Genomic DNA, 18,022 nt, shown 5'->3' on the forward strand with positions numbered 1-18,022 from the left:
AAGTATTTTATGGTAGTCCAGGGAAGGGCACTCTGAGTTCTGCCAGGATATTATATCTTAATTTGAGAGTTTGTGAATGAGTAGGAGTTCACAAGAGAGACAGAAAAAGGATTGGAAAGAGGGCTATTCAGGTGGCCACATGAGAAAACATATTCTGTTTGGGGAGTACAGACATTTGCTAGAATAGAAAGAATAGAACAGATTCCCAGGGCCTTCAGCAGAGTAGTCAAGGCCTGGCATATAACACAGTGATCCATCTATAGTGAAGTCTGCTGGGCTCTGGGTCCTTGCAGTAGCAATGTGGTCTTGGAGCTTTAGGAGTCTGGGCCCTCACTATGAGTGGGGAGTAATGTACCAGTGGTACCAATGTTTCATAGGTTGAGATTCATAAGGAAAGCCTAATCAACATTGTTCCATTCACCAACCCCTCCTGCATATGCTTTATCTTACTCAGTAGTTCATGAACTGTCATGAACTGATGATTTTCTAGAATTCTCTTGGAATTAAGAATTTAGGCAGATGTTAAACTGCACTTATTTAGCTATAATTTTTATTATTTATATAATCCATTTATTATCTGATTAGTAGTATGTTTTCATTCTTTCATAGCTACAATTACAAAACTAAAGTTCTTGAAGATATATAAGCAGGTAGTAAAAGAGATGCAGATTTTTCATAAACATTTGCTTTATCAAGGGAGGCCTCGAGGGTGACATAGCTAAAGGATGAATAAGTTGTTATTATGGGTTTGATTAATTGAGCTACAAAGTACGTTCAATTTAATAAGTCATACAAGATAGGTATTTTTTAATTGGCCACATTTTCCAGTTAATTCACTCTTTACTAAAGCATCCCCCCCCCCTTTTTGTTAATATTGCAATCTTGGAATTTTTAATTATTCTCTTCACTATTTCCAGAGTATTTGATATAAATACAAATGTTCTAATTTCACTTGGTTGTAGCATACCCATCAATAGAGGTTTATCTGTTAATTTGTCTAATGTGAATAAAATTCTCTTATCCCTTAATATCTACTGGATATGTGAGGTCCAGGTTTAGTTAATAGTTGTAATTTTAAGTTTTCAATGACTGACAATCCCCCAACCTGAGTAAGTGGGCAACAAATGACTAATTCTTTCTTCTTAGCTAAGAGTATACAGAAAATTGGGGCACATGGGTGGCTGAGTCAGTTAAGCACCTGACTTTTGGTTTTGGTTCAAGTCACAATCTTGTGGTTATGAGTTTGAGCCCCACGTTGGCCTCTGTCCTCAGCTTGGAGTCTGCTTCAGATACTCTTTCTGTTTCCCTCTCACTAACTCTCTCCAATCAATCAATCATTTTTTAAAAAGTATACAAAAAATTAAGCCTGTTACTTAGTAACTAGATGGTCTTGTTAAAGTTACCTAACATCAGTAAACATAACTTCTCTCATCAGTAAAACTAATCATCATATGGAATAAATGAGACTGCATAGAACAGGGTAAGCACCATGAACCATCATGACACACATGAATTTCCAAAACCAGTTTTGTATCCAACAGTTCCTTCAATGAGGAACATGTATAACCCAATAGTGATAGTAGGTACTGATTAAGAACCTTTATCAAAATAGCCTTTTTTGGCAACTAAGGCACATTTTTTACATTTTTAAAAATACATAATTATTTAAAATAAGTAATTTAATTGTTTTGATTAACTTTCTGTTTAGCTGAATATAAAAAATGATCACCATTGACTTAAAAATATTTAAATTCAATTTGCCAATATATAGTATAACACCCAGTGCTCATTTCATCATATGCCCTCTTAGTGCTCATCACCCAGTTACCCATCCCCCACCCACCTCCCCATCACTATTGACTTTTAAAAATGAAATTAGATAAATAAATAAATAAATAAATAAATAAATAAATAAGAAATTAGAAACCTATATCATGTGGAATATTTTAGACATCAAGATAGTTGTTCCAAGCATTTTCTATGGTTATCATAAAATGTAGTATTAATAAACATAGTGATGCATTTCCTGAATATGCTTATGTGTCACCAATTTTTCTGATCAGCTGTCAGTGACTCCAAGTACTGCTGCCTGTACTTCATCAATATATATATGCTCTTCTACTGCTTGGTAAATACCAAGAAGTGTGTTTGGGAACTGCTTGCTCTTGCTTTCTAAAGGCAGTGGCCCTGCCCTCCATTTTTCCAAACACTATCAACACATCTTCAATAGAAGGCACAGGTTTCAGGTGAAACAACAAAAAATAAAATATGATTATTCACCTCAAAGGTATTCACGCTTTGAGAGGCAAATGTGCACATAACAGGACTAATTACTGCTCTGCCATCTCACATACCACAGTCAGATTTGTGATAGTCATCTATGTGAGCTAACCCAAGGGAGAATAAATTCTCCTTCCAAGGGAATTATATTCTGGCAAAGTGACCATAGTTCTTTCTAGAATTGATTGAAGTGAAATAATTACAAGTGAAGATGAAAAAGGCAAACAAGACATTAAAAACTGTGCAATGCCCAGGAGAAATCAATGAACTGGCTGTGTACTGAGTAGCAAGACATAGAAACACTGGTCCGAGAGAGGCAAAAAGTGATGAAGATGAAGACAGGTAGAAGAATAAATAATTTCCTGGACCTTCTGGAACTTTCTAGTCTCTGGTTTCAATTCTCTCATGCATCTAAGAGCATCCCGACCCACAAAAAGCCTTTAGATTGTCATGTCTTCTTTCGTTTTTACTTTAGGTAATACAAGGTAGAATTTTTTAGTTATATTCGTTTCAATTAAAATGAATGTGATCTAATGAGGAAACAGGAGCCTCTCAACTTTATCCTCCAGAAATAGCAATGTTATTTTAATTTCCCCGAAATCTTATGATCACAGGGAAGGTGGAGGAATGAGCTGTGCTTTGAGGTAGGAGGCTGCTGGGGAAGGTGGAGGGAGCTGGCTGGGCAACAGACAATGTGATTTTTTAAGATCGCTCAGTCGACTGGAATCAAACAGTTGGGGAGGGTTGTAAAACATGTTGATTATTTAAGACCTAATTATCTAAATTATTAATCATTCTTTCTTTCCCCCTAGTTCTAGTCCTCTGCCAATTCTTTCAAAATGAACTTTAATCCTATTAACCCCTCTGCCAGATTCCAGGAGAAGAATTGCAAAGACAGTGAAAGTAAAATCAATGTATCTGGTTATCTTTTAGCCACCTAGTAAAAGATTTGGTAGAAATAAGGGTAAAGTGATGTCTTAATGAGATTTGGGAAATACCTGCGGATTTCATTTATGTCTGTTCAACCTGACTAATGGGTAAGTATACATAACAATTGGCTGTAATGCAATACTGAGTAAAACTTGCTGATTTACCCCAGGGACACTGTAACTGTTCATTACTTTACACTGCAGTATAAATTGGCCCAGTGGGGAGGCAGGCATAGATTGAAGGGAGTGAGAACAAAATTACATGGTGAACAGTGCAAGCACCTCCCCCATTCTTGAGGCCCTGGAATTAGGCTCTTGATACATCCAGCCAAATAATCTCTCTGACAATTTCAGGTTACATACACATCCAGCTATGCACCTGGGGAAACAACAAGCAAGTATGGGACTGTCTCGAAAGTAGCTTAGAAATGTATACCACTTGCTGCAACACCAATATTGGGTAACTATAGCCCAGAACATATGTCCCCCTAACCCAGCCCTTATAGGAATAATGGCTTGCTCTCTTTCTATACAAAACCACAAAAGGAAATATATATATATACATATATATATATGTATATATGTATATATATATATATACACACACATATATACATACATATAGACAAGAACAGCTATGCATATGCACCCAAGCTCTACCAGTCAATATCTATGTGACCTGAGTCAAGTTATTCATTTTCTTTGTGTTGTAGTTTTCTTAGGTCTATAATGGGCATGGGTGACAACACCTCTGCCACACTTTTGTCCTGCCAGTCTAACGAGATGTAAGTATCCTAGCAAGTATCTAGGGTATGAAAGCTCTGTACTTGTTACTTAGTCTTACTATTGTTGTTTTTCAACCTATTATAATTTGACCTCAGGCCTTCCTTTTCTTATTGAACAGAGAACAAAGAAACCAATAGCAGCTTCATTATACCTGGGACAGTTTTGAAACTATTTATTTGCATTTATTCACAGCAGGTAAAAATTTAAATATTCATTGAACTAGAACACATTTTACATTGTTCTACTTTCTTTCCAGTCAAAACAATATATTATTGGCCTCCCTCTGCTTGCCTAGCAAACACATTTAATATATTAATCAGGATACCTTTGGGCATATTACAGTTGCCCAAAATAAATATTGAGGGTGAGGTTCAAGAAAGAAGTGAGTATCTATTCAGTGAGAAAATAAAAATAAAGAATTATCATTTCCAGCTTTTCTTTAATGTTGTATTGAGGGAATCTGGATTGATAGGTGAAAACAGAGACTCCACAAAGCCACCTTCCCTGAGATTTAGCTTTTAGGAATGGCTTACAGAATTTTTCTTTGCCTCCAGCTATGAAAATTAGGGTATAGTTAATTACAATTCATGATTATAATTCTGTTCTAGTCAGGTTTCTTCTTATAGCCTGAGAAGATGGGGAAGAGTGGGCCTCAGGCATGATTTGTGTGCTTTATTTCTTATATTTTAGATATATCAGCCTAGTAATTATGACAGGAAACAAACACAAGACAACAAGACATAGGTGGCAAAACAAACACAAAACAAAACAAAATTCTTCATTTGTCGTAACCTTTCCTATCTCAACCCATTGGTATAAAAGTCCTTCATCTATCATAGCATCACAAATACAGCTTGCAAATAAGAATTCTAGGATTCGCTGCTCTAATCTAGTTCCTATTATAATCATTCTTAAAATTAAAAGATCAATGTAGTCTAAGTCAGTGTAACTTTTGGAGGATCTAATTGTTTTTCTTTCTTTCTTTATTTTTTTTCTGCTTACCTGGATCAAGAGTCTAATTCATTAACTCAAAATTATTTTTCAACACTGTGTAGTGAAATATTAATCTTACCTAAAGAGGTCTATCATTTGTTTGCCTTCAGCTCTTGGGAAGTAAACTCTAAACTTTGTAATGTCCTGCCTGAGGAATGTGTTTATTTGGAGACTTTGGAAACACTGGATTGTCTACACTAACAATGATTCATGGTGGGGATTATGAGCCACACACTATCAATTCAGCTTTTGGATAGGCTGGAAACACCAGACGGTCGTCTATATGTATGTGACCAAGCCTCAATAAAAACCCTGAATACCAAGGCTTGGGTAAGTTTCCCCGGTCACTAATACTCCAGGTATGTTGCACACTTTGCTGTGAGGAGTTAGCACTGTCCACAGCTCTACCAGAAGAGGACAAATGGGAGCATCACACCTGGAACTCTTCTGGATTCTGCCCCACGAGCCTTTTCCCTTGGCTGATTTTAATGTGTAGTCTTGGGCTATAATAAGCCATAACCATAAGTATAAGATTTCAGTGAGTGCTGTCAATCCTTCTAGTGAATTATCAAGCATGAAGATGGTCTTGGGCACCCCTAAACTTATACTTGGTATCAGAAGAGAAAGTAGTCTTTGAGTCTGACACGATGTATATAAAGATGAATGAGAAACATTTTCTGCCATGATGCCCCTTGTAATCATCCAAAGTAAACTTACTTTCTGCCAACTTCATAGCTGAATTAAAGAAAGTAATTTGCATTAGAGAGTATGGTGGTGGTGGTGGTGGTGATAACAATAGTAGCCACTTCTTTATTATGGAAGACCTCGTGAAGAGCTATCAAATAATTTTCACAACCATTCTATGAAGGATACTATTATTATCCTCATCCTAGAGATGAAAAAAAAAAAAAGACTGAGTCATAGGTGAGTAAGTAATTTATGTAAGGAAATAATGGAACTGGTACTTAGGCCAAGTGAAACAAAAGGTGTGCCTTTATCTATAGTCTATATTATCTCACACACGGAAATCTCCTAACCTTGTATGTGGCATATGAATACTCAGTAAATGTCAGCTTCTCTTCTGCAGGGCTTCCTTCAGAATAGGATCACTTGTGGGGTTGAGTGATGGGCTCCTGCAGAGACTATGTCTTTATTTAAAATAAAGGGCAGCTGTTAAGGAATGTGATATCTTCAAATTAAATACACTTATCAAGACTTTTGCAATAAGAAATTAAAAGCTTCTGAGATTTGTAAACTCGAGAAGGGTATGCAAATATGAAAGAATTAATAAAACTGGATTAAGTTCCAGAAAAGTTTAGATGCTTTTATTTTTCCATTTTAAAATTCCTACTATTGGATACTTTTATATCAAACACTTTGAAAAATTATATGTTGTCATTTAGAGGAAACACAGTAGTGATCTTAAGCAAAAATAAATATTAAAATTCAAGTGTGTTTTTTTGTCTTTTAAATAAATATAAACACTTTCAAAATTATTATTTAATACAGCCAACATTGTTGACAGCCAACATTATTGAGTCCTTACAATGTGCCCAGGCAGTACTGTAAATTCTGAGGTATAAAGGATCCTTAAGAGGAATTCATGAAGAAACATTTGTTCTAGAGTAATAATATCTGGTGATGGTGTAATTCATTATAGAGTGATATAAGGAAAATAATTTGAAGAGACTATCCATGCCTGGGTGGTTAGGGCTGGCACAGGGAAGATTTTAGAGATGAAGTGACATCTTGAACTAGTTTTGAAGCAATATGTGGGAGAAAGATATTCCAGGGAGTGAGAATGTAAGAGAGAGCATGGCATGTTCAAGACACTGAAAATAGTTCAGTGTTTCTAGGGTGAGAGCTACAAATGGTAGGAGGAGAGGCAGTGTTTGAGCAGGAGGATGCACAGCTAGGAAAAGAGGCAGCATGAGAACACTAAAAAGCCTGGTGTGCAATTTTAAGAAGTCTAGATTTATCCCGTTGGCAGTGGATGCCCCTAAATCATTACAAGTGGGAAGGCAACATCAGATTTTCCTTTCAAAAAATTATTCTCTCAAAATTACATTTTACAGAAAAAAAATCAGTGATTTTCTACTTTGTAGAGCAGAACTTTGATATAAGTGTATGTTCATAGAAGCCAGAGGGTATGTGCTCAATTCATGTCCCTCCATTTATGAACTAGCTGTGTCCTTGGGCAGGTTAAGTTAAAATCTCTGGGATTCGGTCTTCTCATTTCTAAAAGAAGGACAAGAATAGTTCTCACTCACAGGGCAGTCATAAGGATTGAGATGATACATATTTAAGTCTTAGAACAAAGAAAAACTTTAATAAATACTGATTTTTAATGAGATTATTATTATTATATCACTTTCTCTATCCAATTTAGTAAATAAGTTGAATTTATTAAAATAAGTTGATTGCCAAATGTACCAACTATGGGTATTTTAAATGTTAAAAGAAACATAATTGCTCACGTATTTAATTGATGATTTGTTTTATTTTTACCAATGTAACGTCTTGTCATGAAAGTTAATAATAGGTAAGCCAATGTTAACACCAAAAGTACTAAAGTTACTTAAAATGCATTCATGGGGAATCAAAGTAAAAGCTGAAATAAATCTGTAAAAATCAGCTTTTGAGTCTGTGTCACCCCAGGCAGACTAAGAAACATCAAATGGAATAGAAATGAAATTTACCAAGTTTGAAAGGATTAGTCAAAATTTCCCTGAACTAAAATTTCAATTGAATTTCTAAGTCAAATTAATTTTGAATTTATGCTTATTAAAATAATTAAAAACAGCAAATGTGTTTTCCTATTTTCTTCTTAGTTTTTACTAATATTATCTTTAAGATTTTTATCTCTTTTGTCCCTCAGAAGCAGTGATCTAATAGTTTAATTAGGGACTAAAAGGTTTTTCTATATGTGGATTCATTTCTTTGTATTCTCATTCCTTCCTCCAATTCCTGTCTTTATATATATAGTTATGCATATCCACTGCAGCTATAATTATCCCCAAAGCAATTTCTGATCAGGTCAAGACCAAATAAAAATGTATGCTGTACATTTTCTTAGGCCTAGATATTTAATTTAGATATTAAATATGAAATACTCTACTTAGTTTTTAAGATTAACCATCAATCAGGTACCTCAGTCTACACACCAGTTTCTCCTTCCATAGCTCATACACTCCTACCAATGTGCTAATGTTATGTCCTACTTAATTATTATCACACTGCATTTGCCATTACTTTCTCTTCTGAGAACTTTAATCATCAATAATTTGGGACTATCATATGCTTTGAAATCTAACTCCAGATCTTCATATTTCAGGAAGCTTTTAACTTTCTATCTGAAATGACCCTCATATGTTTTCCATTTATTCAATTTTCTCTGGATCCTTTTACTTTAAACTTGCAGCTAATCTACTTTATCTTATTTAACACAACAATATCATGTCAGGAAATAATAAATGTTTCAAGGAATGGGGCTAGTCCTATTTTACCTGAGGTACTTTATCTGAGATGATCTCTAAATGAGTAAATCCATCAAGCAGACATTAATTGAAAAAAAGAAATCTGAGAGACAAAGACATGCATTCCCAATGGGGGCAGTGTCATCCTCAAAGGGATTAACTGGTTTTGGGGTGCAAACATCTTAGATATGAAAATGGTTTGTGGTTCTCCAAATGGTTTGTGGTTATATCTATCACATTAACAGTTTATCTGAGGGTTTTTTTTTTATTCTATTTTTTTTCAAGATTTTATTTATTCATGAGACAGAGAGAGAGAGAAAGAGAGGCAGACACACAGGCAGAGGGAGAAGCAGGCTCCATGCAGGGAGCTCGACGTGGGACTCGATCCCGGGTCTCCAGGATCATGCCCTGGGCAGGCACTAAACCACTGAGCCACCCAGAGATCCCTATCTGAGGGATTAAAACTTCATGGGTATTGAGAAGATTAAGAAAATAGATTCCTTAGGTGGATGATAATTTAAAAAAAGACTAAGAAACACTGGTCTTGAATAATTTGTCATGTAGAATTTATTTTTTGTATATCTACTCAGAGTAATTTACTGAATAAAAATTTCATATGTGTCCTATCTCAATAAGCCATACATAAGTATGGGACATTTGTCAATTTTATTCTAGAGCCCTGAGTTTAACATATCTGTATCTAATAACCCTTACTTTAACATATCTGTATCTAATAATCATATTTTCAGATTTATCTATCTTCCCTAAGTAACTTTTTAAATATAAAAATTGACTATATTCCAGAAATATGGCACCAGACTAAATTCCCCTATCAGAAATCCATCTAAAGTGAGCTTTCAGAAATATTACCTAAGTCTAAAACCAGAGATATAAAATGAATGTGGTTTGAAAAAGAAAAAAAAAATCAAAAGAAAAAGAGTGTAAAATTTGAAAGATGTATTTACATCTTTACAAAGCAGATAATTGATCAGCCACTGTTTTGTAAAACAATGAATTCTTAAATATAACTTAGATATCTTTGGATTGGCTGATAGACAAATCCAGGTAATAAATAATTATATGAGGATCTATAAAAATATCTTGAGGTTGCAAAACTGATGACAATTACTTATGACTATTATATTTCTACCATTGAGTTCCCTAGGACTCTAAACCAGATGATATCACAAATTCTAAGGTATATTTTAAAGGGCAAATTTACTCTGTGATCACAACATGAACACATTTGGAGATATGTTTTCATATCTTTTGGGCATCAGATTAAATTTTTAACTTTTAATATCAGAAAACAGCAGATCCATAAAGCAACATAAAGTATTTCTCCAGTAACTGAAGATTTCTGAAAAGCATTTTGTGGTAAAAATCACATTAAATTCCTTTTTATTAACTGCAGGGTACACAGACATAAAAGTTGTAAATAATGTTACCCCTGACAAGAATATGGTTATTCCCTTTCCTGAATTTACATAGGGTAAAGAAACTAAACCAAATACATGAAATACCTTATTTGTTATCTCGAATAAATCATTTCTCAACCTCATTTAGTCTTTCTGTGACAGTTTCCAATCCACCTTAAACTCATCACATTTTATTGAAGCTGAATTTTCTAAGGTCTCCAATGAACTAATGTGGAGAGACTACCAAGGACTCTCTCCCTTAAAACTGTGAGTTTCTTTATCGCCTTTGAGCCTGAGGAACAGGATTCTAGACATTTATTATGTCTCTATGTAGCCATTAGATCTATTTAAATTGGTGTGCTTCTTTCACTATATTAATGGCTCTCTTCCTCACAGCAGATCAATTATTCAATCCTTAGAAACTACCAAGTAAAACCTGTCTGAAACTTAATTCTCAAACTGAATTCCCTACATCAACTTAAAAACTTTCAATCCAGCACCACCAATATGCAAAATGCATGACCACAGACATATAAAATTTTAATAACATTAAAACAAAACACAAAAGTGAAGCCAAAGTAAATGTGTATACTTGTATGAGTGTGTGTGTGTGTGTAAATCATTATCAGAAAAATAATGATTTTTCTGCTAAGAAGGTCAATCTTTATATTTTAAATAGCAGAATTGAAAAAAATCAAATGAAAATTTAAACACACAAAAAGAATAGTTAGATCATAATTTCTTTTAAAGATTTAGTCATTTTAACTATTTTTTAAAATTTTAAATAATTTTAACAAGTGAGGCAGGGGGTCACCCAGGGGCTGAGAGTGGAGAGTGGTTATAGATTTCTAGAGTATCACTTTTCAGATTCAGAGTAACCAGGATATTCTTTTGTGAAATTGTGCAATATATGTACAAGTGCATGTACTAACTTTTTGAGAGAAAATTCAAACTGGTGTAGGTTTTTCAAAACAGTGAAGAACCACAGGCAGAAAGTTAATCAAGAGTAATTAGATGAATTCTTATTTTGATTATTTTTTTATTTTCAGCCTATATCTATTTCCTCAAAAGAATATACTTTTTGCTTAATTTGTTATCTTACTCCAACAGTTGAGATAATCATGGTACACAAAAGATATTTATTTGTAAATGCAGCTTTACTTTAAACTTGAGTCTTTATAACAAAGATTAACTAATGAACATAAATGAGTATTAATTATGAGTATAAAGTTCTAGAAATTATTTTATGTCCTAGCTCTTCATTTAGAATAGTAAGCTATATTATCACAACGGGATCACCATTATTTTTTTTTAATTTGAGAGAGAGAGAGAGAAAGAGAGAGAGAGAGAGAAAGAACATGAGGAGAGGGGCAAAGGGAGAAGTAGAGAATCCAGAGCAGACTCCCTGCTGAGTGTGAAACCCTACACAGGGCCTGAGCCCATAACCCATGAGATCATGACCAAGCCAAAATCACAAGTCAGATGTTTAAATGACCAAGTCACCCAGGTGTCCCACAAAGGGATCACTATGAGTTATTAAATCTTAATGACAAGATATTTAGAGACCTGGTACTAGGAGAAGCTCCATGGTTCTCATGCTAATCTCAGAGGCTTAGCCCTGGCAAATACACATCTGCTAACCTGTCTAGGAGAAGTCTACTCTGTCCTTTGCCATAGTGAGTTAAGACATGATTCTCCTCCTCAGCTCTCTGAGATACTGAGGACAGTTGGCTTGCATAAATGAGAGAACAGTCATTAAAGATGACATTTCAATCCCATCATCCAAAGTCAATGTATGACCTTGACTCATACATTGTGCAACTCTGTGGCAATGGCATGAGCCAATCTAGGACTGATTTAACCTCATGCCCTCTCCCTGCTTGTGAACAATCAGAAGACCCGCTGTATCACATCTTGTATTAACCAATGAGTAACTGGCCAGGGGCATATATATCTAGCTAGCAAGTGCTGAAAAACTATAAAATCAACCTTCCAAAAAGAAGAAGCAGCAGCAGCAGTAGCAACAGCAGCAACGATAATGATGAAGGAAAAGGCAGAGGAGGAGGAGGAAAAGGAGAAGAAGAAGATCATGATGATGGTGACAACAATGAAGAAGGAGGATGAGAAGAAGAAGACAAGAAAAGAAAAAGAAAAGGAAAGAAAAAGAAAAGAAAGAAAACTGGGGGGGTGGGGGTCATTGCTTAGAGGTGTCCATATTAAGATGTCAGATTACTATCTTAACTGTGCAACCTTGGCAGGTGACTAAGGTCTTCAACAGCCTATGATGGATCTTCATTTGATGATGACATTACAGCAAGTGACTTTTTAGTTAAAAATAACCCTCTTGCTTAAGTAACAGTTACTTGGAATATTTGCTTTTACTTTCTACTAATTTAAAAATAAGTTATCATGACCAGGAGTGGAAAAATAAAACATGTAATAACACTGTAACTAGAAAAGCAGAACAAGAGTTAGAGAACACAGTTGCCATAGCACAAATTATGGAATATATAATTAATTCACTAAACAAGAAAATAAAAAGCAATTGATATTAATAATTCTTATTCTTTCCTTTTTGTCTGGTTAAGAATCTCCTAAATCACTTATAATAGTTTATGCAACTATATAAAGATTAAGGGCATGTATATAAAAGAAAATTTATAAAGAACCCCTAGCAGATTTATATCTACAAGCAAATAGAAAACTCAATAGTTTGATCCGGCCCAACAGAACACTTCATCTAGTAAATATAAATGAACTCAACAATAAAATGGTTTGGTAAAGAAGTTGATAGGTATTAAGACTTTAGTAATGTTTTAAGATAATTGCTTAATGATAGGAATAGATAATGTAAAAAAAAGTAAGATAAAGTACATAATTGAAGATTATATTACTTCAATTGTTGTGTACCACATTATATTAACACTGTTAAATTCTACCAACTTATATTATTAATAAGTGAATATTATAAGAATAAATCATGGAATGTGCTTGAAAATTATCAATGATATGATATACTAAATCAGATCAATGATTTTGCTGATAGAGGAGATGTTCTAATACATATACTTTAGAAATTATTGATCTTACCATTTCCCCTAGCTGATAAATCTTAAACAAAATGGAAATAAGAATAGTACTTGGCATTTATATATGGTAGAGAGACTTATAGTTTCAGCAAATGTCACATTAATTTAAAAAAAAGAAAAATTCATTACATATTATTGGTGTAATAAGTGGCCTTTTAAACTATCATATAACCTTATTTAATTAAATAATAGATGATTTCACATTTGTATGAAATTTCTGATATCATAATGGAGTAAAAGGGGAAAATTAAAGAAATAGCAACAATATTTAAATCATATAATATAGTTTCATAGTCTTCATTTGACTAAATACAAAAAGGTGGACTGTATGTATCTTGTATAAAATCCTGACAGTATTCTGATTTTGGAACCTAGGAAAATCCATACATATCTTATAAGGAAATTCTATTCCCATCAATATCTGTTGCACCACAAGAAAAAAAAAGATGAAATGCAAAAACAAAATATCTGTAACTGATGTGAAACACATTATGTGTTATGCAGGTCTGCATACACATAGAATCTTTAGCTGTAAGTATCTATGACAGGAGAATTTTCACCATTAGTATGTGTTTCAATTTTCTCTAAGGGTTTTATCAGTTTAATCAGAACAAATAATAGGTGACAGCCAGCCCTCACACATCAATATGCATGAGCAAGGAAAAGGAGTGGCAGTCTAATAATAATTGAAATTTATTAGACTAAAGATGTTTGTAGTGTTTCACAGACTCCCCCATAGTGAGTGGGAATGGCAAGAGACAGGTGGTGTCACCCAGCTATGGATTTCCTAGAAAAATAGTTGGTCACCTGCAGTGGTATCAGTAGTTAAATGGCAATGTCCGTTTACTTTTTTACCTAGATCAGTAGACCATAACTGCTATTATCTATCTATATATTTCTTAATATTCACTTGTAATGTGCATCAAAACAAGTATTTCAGTGCCCGGATTCTTCTCATCTAAAAAGACTCTGTTACATGGCAGACTTATCTAGATAGCTGGAAGTTTCATTACTGGGAGTAGTTTGGAGTTTTTACTTATAATCATAAAATTAAAATAAAAATATTGCTGTATATGGTTATGGTATTATACCCAATAAAGTTTTAGATTGTGATTTAAAATGCATTATGGGATAATAATTGAATGAATGTTAAGCACATACATAAGGAATACCATAATACCATTCACACACACAGACCTAAGCAAGTTTGTTAGAATGTATCCATTTTTTCAGAATCCATATGCTCTTAAACTTCATTTTATTATGAATAAACTTCTATTTATTCAAAACTGAGAACAAAACAAAAGCAGATTAAAATATCCAACCTATCGGTTAAAAATAGTTGCCTGATTTGTACTATTCCTAATACATGGCAGCTGCAAAGGACTCTAATACCCTTTTAGCTCACCAAAGAGTTTTCTATAGGTAAGAAATATTTTCTTTTAAGAATGTGGTTGTGAGCTGGACTCTGCTTGTCTTAGTATCTGCTATTTCCTCAGAAGAATGTCAGGTAAACTTTGGAGCTAACCACCATATAAGGCCAATATTTTTTACACTATGTCCATGAAGAGGCAAAGAGCTGATAACCTGTAATAATAAACATCTTAAATAAATACATATCAAAGATGAAGTAATGGAATATCAGTGAGTTTTAATGACTCTACTAGTTTATCCAGCTAGGAGTTGGGGCTAGGATGAGAAAGCTGGTTTATGCTGACTATATTTCATCCCTCCTGCTTAATATAATGCGAATCTCTACAATTGCATTTATGGACTTTTGCCTGATTAAAGTAGTTCTTTTGATACTTGTTTCCTTTTACAGAATATAGGTCTCATGAAGACAAGTGGTAGAACTTACTCTTCTTAAATGCTCCTGGCACAAGGTTTATTGTTTTAAGACCTAGGTTTAATTACTGTCTCTCCCACTTATGTAATCTTTCTAAGACTCAGTTTACCCTTCTGACTGTCTACATCTTAAGCCATTGTGGGAATCGCAGAAATAATGCCAAACGCTTTGCAAGGTTCCTAGTGTACCTAAGTGATCAATATACGTTAGATATTGTTATGTTCAATAACATTTAAAAAGTGGTCTGATTATAAAACTGCTCAATAATTTATATACAAGTATTAATACAAAACTAAATTAAATGTAGGACTATAGACCTAGAATGGCAAAGTATAGTCCCTATAGTCCAAATCTGGACAGCTGCCTTTTTTGTACTGCCAGTAAGCTAAGTATGATTTTCACATTTTAAGGGATTATAAAAACAAACAAGACAAAAACAAAGAATACATGGCAGAGATTGTATATGAGTCACAACACCTAAAATATTTACTATCTGGTTCTTTACAGAAAGAGTTTGTCAGTTGCTGCTCTAAATAATCTAGAGAACATGACTTCAGTTAAAAATATAAGAATATCTTTTGAAAAAACAAATCTTAGAAAACTATATTGATCGTTTGTGTATGAATTGGTGCATTGAGAAATTTAATGAAGATTAGAAACCACTTATACAGATTTAACAAGCTTCTATTCTTTCCTATAGTTTCTCCCTCTGCAATTTATCCTTCACATCAAAGGTCATACTAATCGTTTGATAGCACCACTTATATCCTATCACTCCATTTCTCAAAAATACATACATAAATACATACATAATGAAGTAAAGAATCAAGTTCAAATCCATCTACCAAATATTCAAGGTCAAACTCTTTTTCGTTTCTGAAATTTATCTCCCACTTTTCTAGTAAATATATATGTAATTCCAGATATACCTTACTCCTGATAATACTGCATGTATTCATATATATTGTGGTTTTAATATGTTACACTCTTTAAAAAGTTTTTGACACTCTTCTGTTTAAAGAGTGGAACCTTATCCCCCTCCTTATGGGCCAGGCTGTGGACTTATTCTAATGAATAAGAGTGGTAGAATTGGTGCTATATTGCTTCCAAGGTATAGTCATAAAACATTTAATTTTTTCATGGCTCCTTTTTGTACAGATCACTATGGTGGAAGCCAAGCATCATGTCTTCAACATATCAGGAGAAGCCCACATAGAGAGCATCTCAAACTTCTCATACAGCCAGCAGCAGCACAGATAGCAGCCATGTGTATAAGCCACCCTGGAAGCAGATTTTCTTTCCCTAGTCAAAGCCTTCAGATGATTGCAACCTCAGCAACATTTTGACCACAACCTCATGAGAAGTCTTTAGCCCAAACTATCTAGCTATGCAGTTCCCAAATTCCTGACTCAAGAAACTGGAGTTTAAAGTGTTCATTGTGGGTAACAAACAAGAAAATTGATGTTAAGTACTAGCACAGAGCCTGGCACAAGGTAAAAGTTCAGCAAATGTTAGTCTGTTATTTTTAAATCATTTACATTATTGTTTAAAATAAAGTTAATGGTAAGCAGACATAAAAATAAACTGGATAATCCAGCCCTTTTTTTTAAAGATTTTATTTACTTATTCATGAGAGACAGAGAGAGAGAGAGAGAGAGAGAGAGAGACAGGCAGAGGGAGAGCAGGGTCCATGCAGAGAGCCTGATGTGGGACTCGATCCCAGGACTCCAGGATCGTGCCCTGGGCCAAATGCAGGCACTAAACCGCTGAGCCACCCAAGGATCCTCAATCCAGACGTTTAAGTGCACTTTTCCCACTCTAAATTGGAATATTTTTGTGTTCTCAAAAGGCCTTTAAATCACCTAATGAAGAACAATTGCATTATACACCTAAATGAAGGATACTGCTAGCTGGCCACCAGAATTCTTTACTCTATATGGTGGAAAATTTATAACTTGTATTTGGTTGCCCAATTAGAGATAGAATTTTCCAGTGTAACTTGAAATGCTGCAACCAGAGGGCCTGGGTGGCTCAGAGGTTGAGCATCTGCCTTTGGCTCAGGTTGCGATCCCAGAGTCCTGGGATCGAGTCCTGCATCTGGCTCCCTGCAGGGAGCCTGCTTCTCCCTCTGCCTGTGTCTCTGTCTCTCTCTTTCTCTCTCTCATAAGTAAATAAATAAAATCTTAAAAAAAAAAAAGAAAAGAAAAGCTGCAATGATAGTCTATGCTCTTGTCAATGAAATGTAACTGAAATAAGTGCAATTTCTATCTCACTTGCTTAAGAGGAAATCTTTGACTCTGAACTTCTCTTTAATTTCTAGAATGGTAATATTCAAAGTGATTTAGGAAAGAATGTGTTAAAGTTGGCAGAGCGCACTGTTATCCTAAATTCCTGAACTATCCCTTGGATTAGAGCTGATTGCTGATCTTCTAAAATTGTGCCTGAATTGTTCAACAGGTAAGAAATAAATTCCATCATCCTTAAGCTACTGGAGTTTTGGTTCTCTCTCTTTGACACAACTATTAATGGTTCCTTGATAAACCCTATGTTGGTTCAATAAACCTTACGTAAGTGTTGGTAATTCCAGTGGCCCCTAAGTGACAAAACTGAGAGTAACTAGATGCTGCATAATAATAATTAAAGGAAAAAATTGAAATTAACCTAAACTTCACACATAGTCACACATTTATAATCAAATAAACTTGAGGTAAAATTATTTGAATGCTCATGATGCCAGTCAAGAGTGCATGTGATAGATTAATGGAATAGAATAGAGAATCCAGAAGTGGACCCTCAAGTTTATGGTCAACTAATATTCGACAAATGAGGAAAGACTATCCACTGGAAAAAAGACAGTCTCTACAATAAATGGTGCTGGGAAAATTGGACATCCACATGCAGAAGAATGAAACTAGACCATTCTCTTACACCATACACAAAGATAAACTCAAAATGGATGAAATATTTTAATGTGAGACAAGATTCTACCAAAATCCTAGAAGATAACACAGGAAACACCGTTTTTGAACTTGACCACAGTAACTTCTTGCAAGATACATCCATGAAGGCAAGAGAAACAAAAGCAAAAATGAACTATTGGGACTTCATCAAGATAAGAAGCTTTTGCACAGCAAAAGATACAGTCAATAAAACTAAAAGACAACCTACAGAATGGGAGAAGATATTTGCAAATGATGTTTCAGAT

At 34.3% G+C, this 18,022-nt stretch overlaps 1 protein-coding gene across 34 annotated transcripts in view; it reads right to left on the reverse strand.

Annotated features, from left to right (window-relative positions):
* Positions 1-18,022, reverse strand: part of PTPRD (protein tyrosine phosphatase receptor type D) — a 2,176,041-nt gene that overhangs the window by 1,964,508 nt on the left and 193,511 nt on the right. The gene's annotated exons all lie outside the window — the stretch shown is intronic.

Source organism: Canis lupus, chromosome 10 (genome assembly GCF_048164855.1).
Source record: "Canis lupus baileyi chromosome 10, mCanLup2.hap1, whole genome shotgun sequence".
NCBI classification, from domain to species: domain Eukaryota; kingdom Metazoa; phylum Chordata; class Mammalia; order Carnivora; family Canidae; genus Canis; species Canis lupus.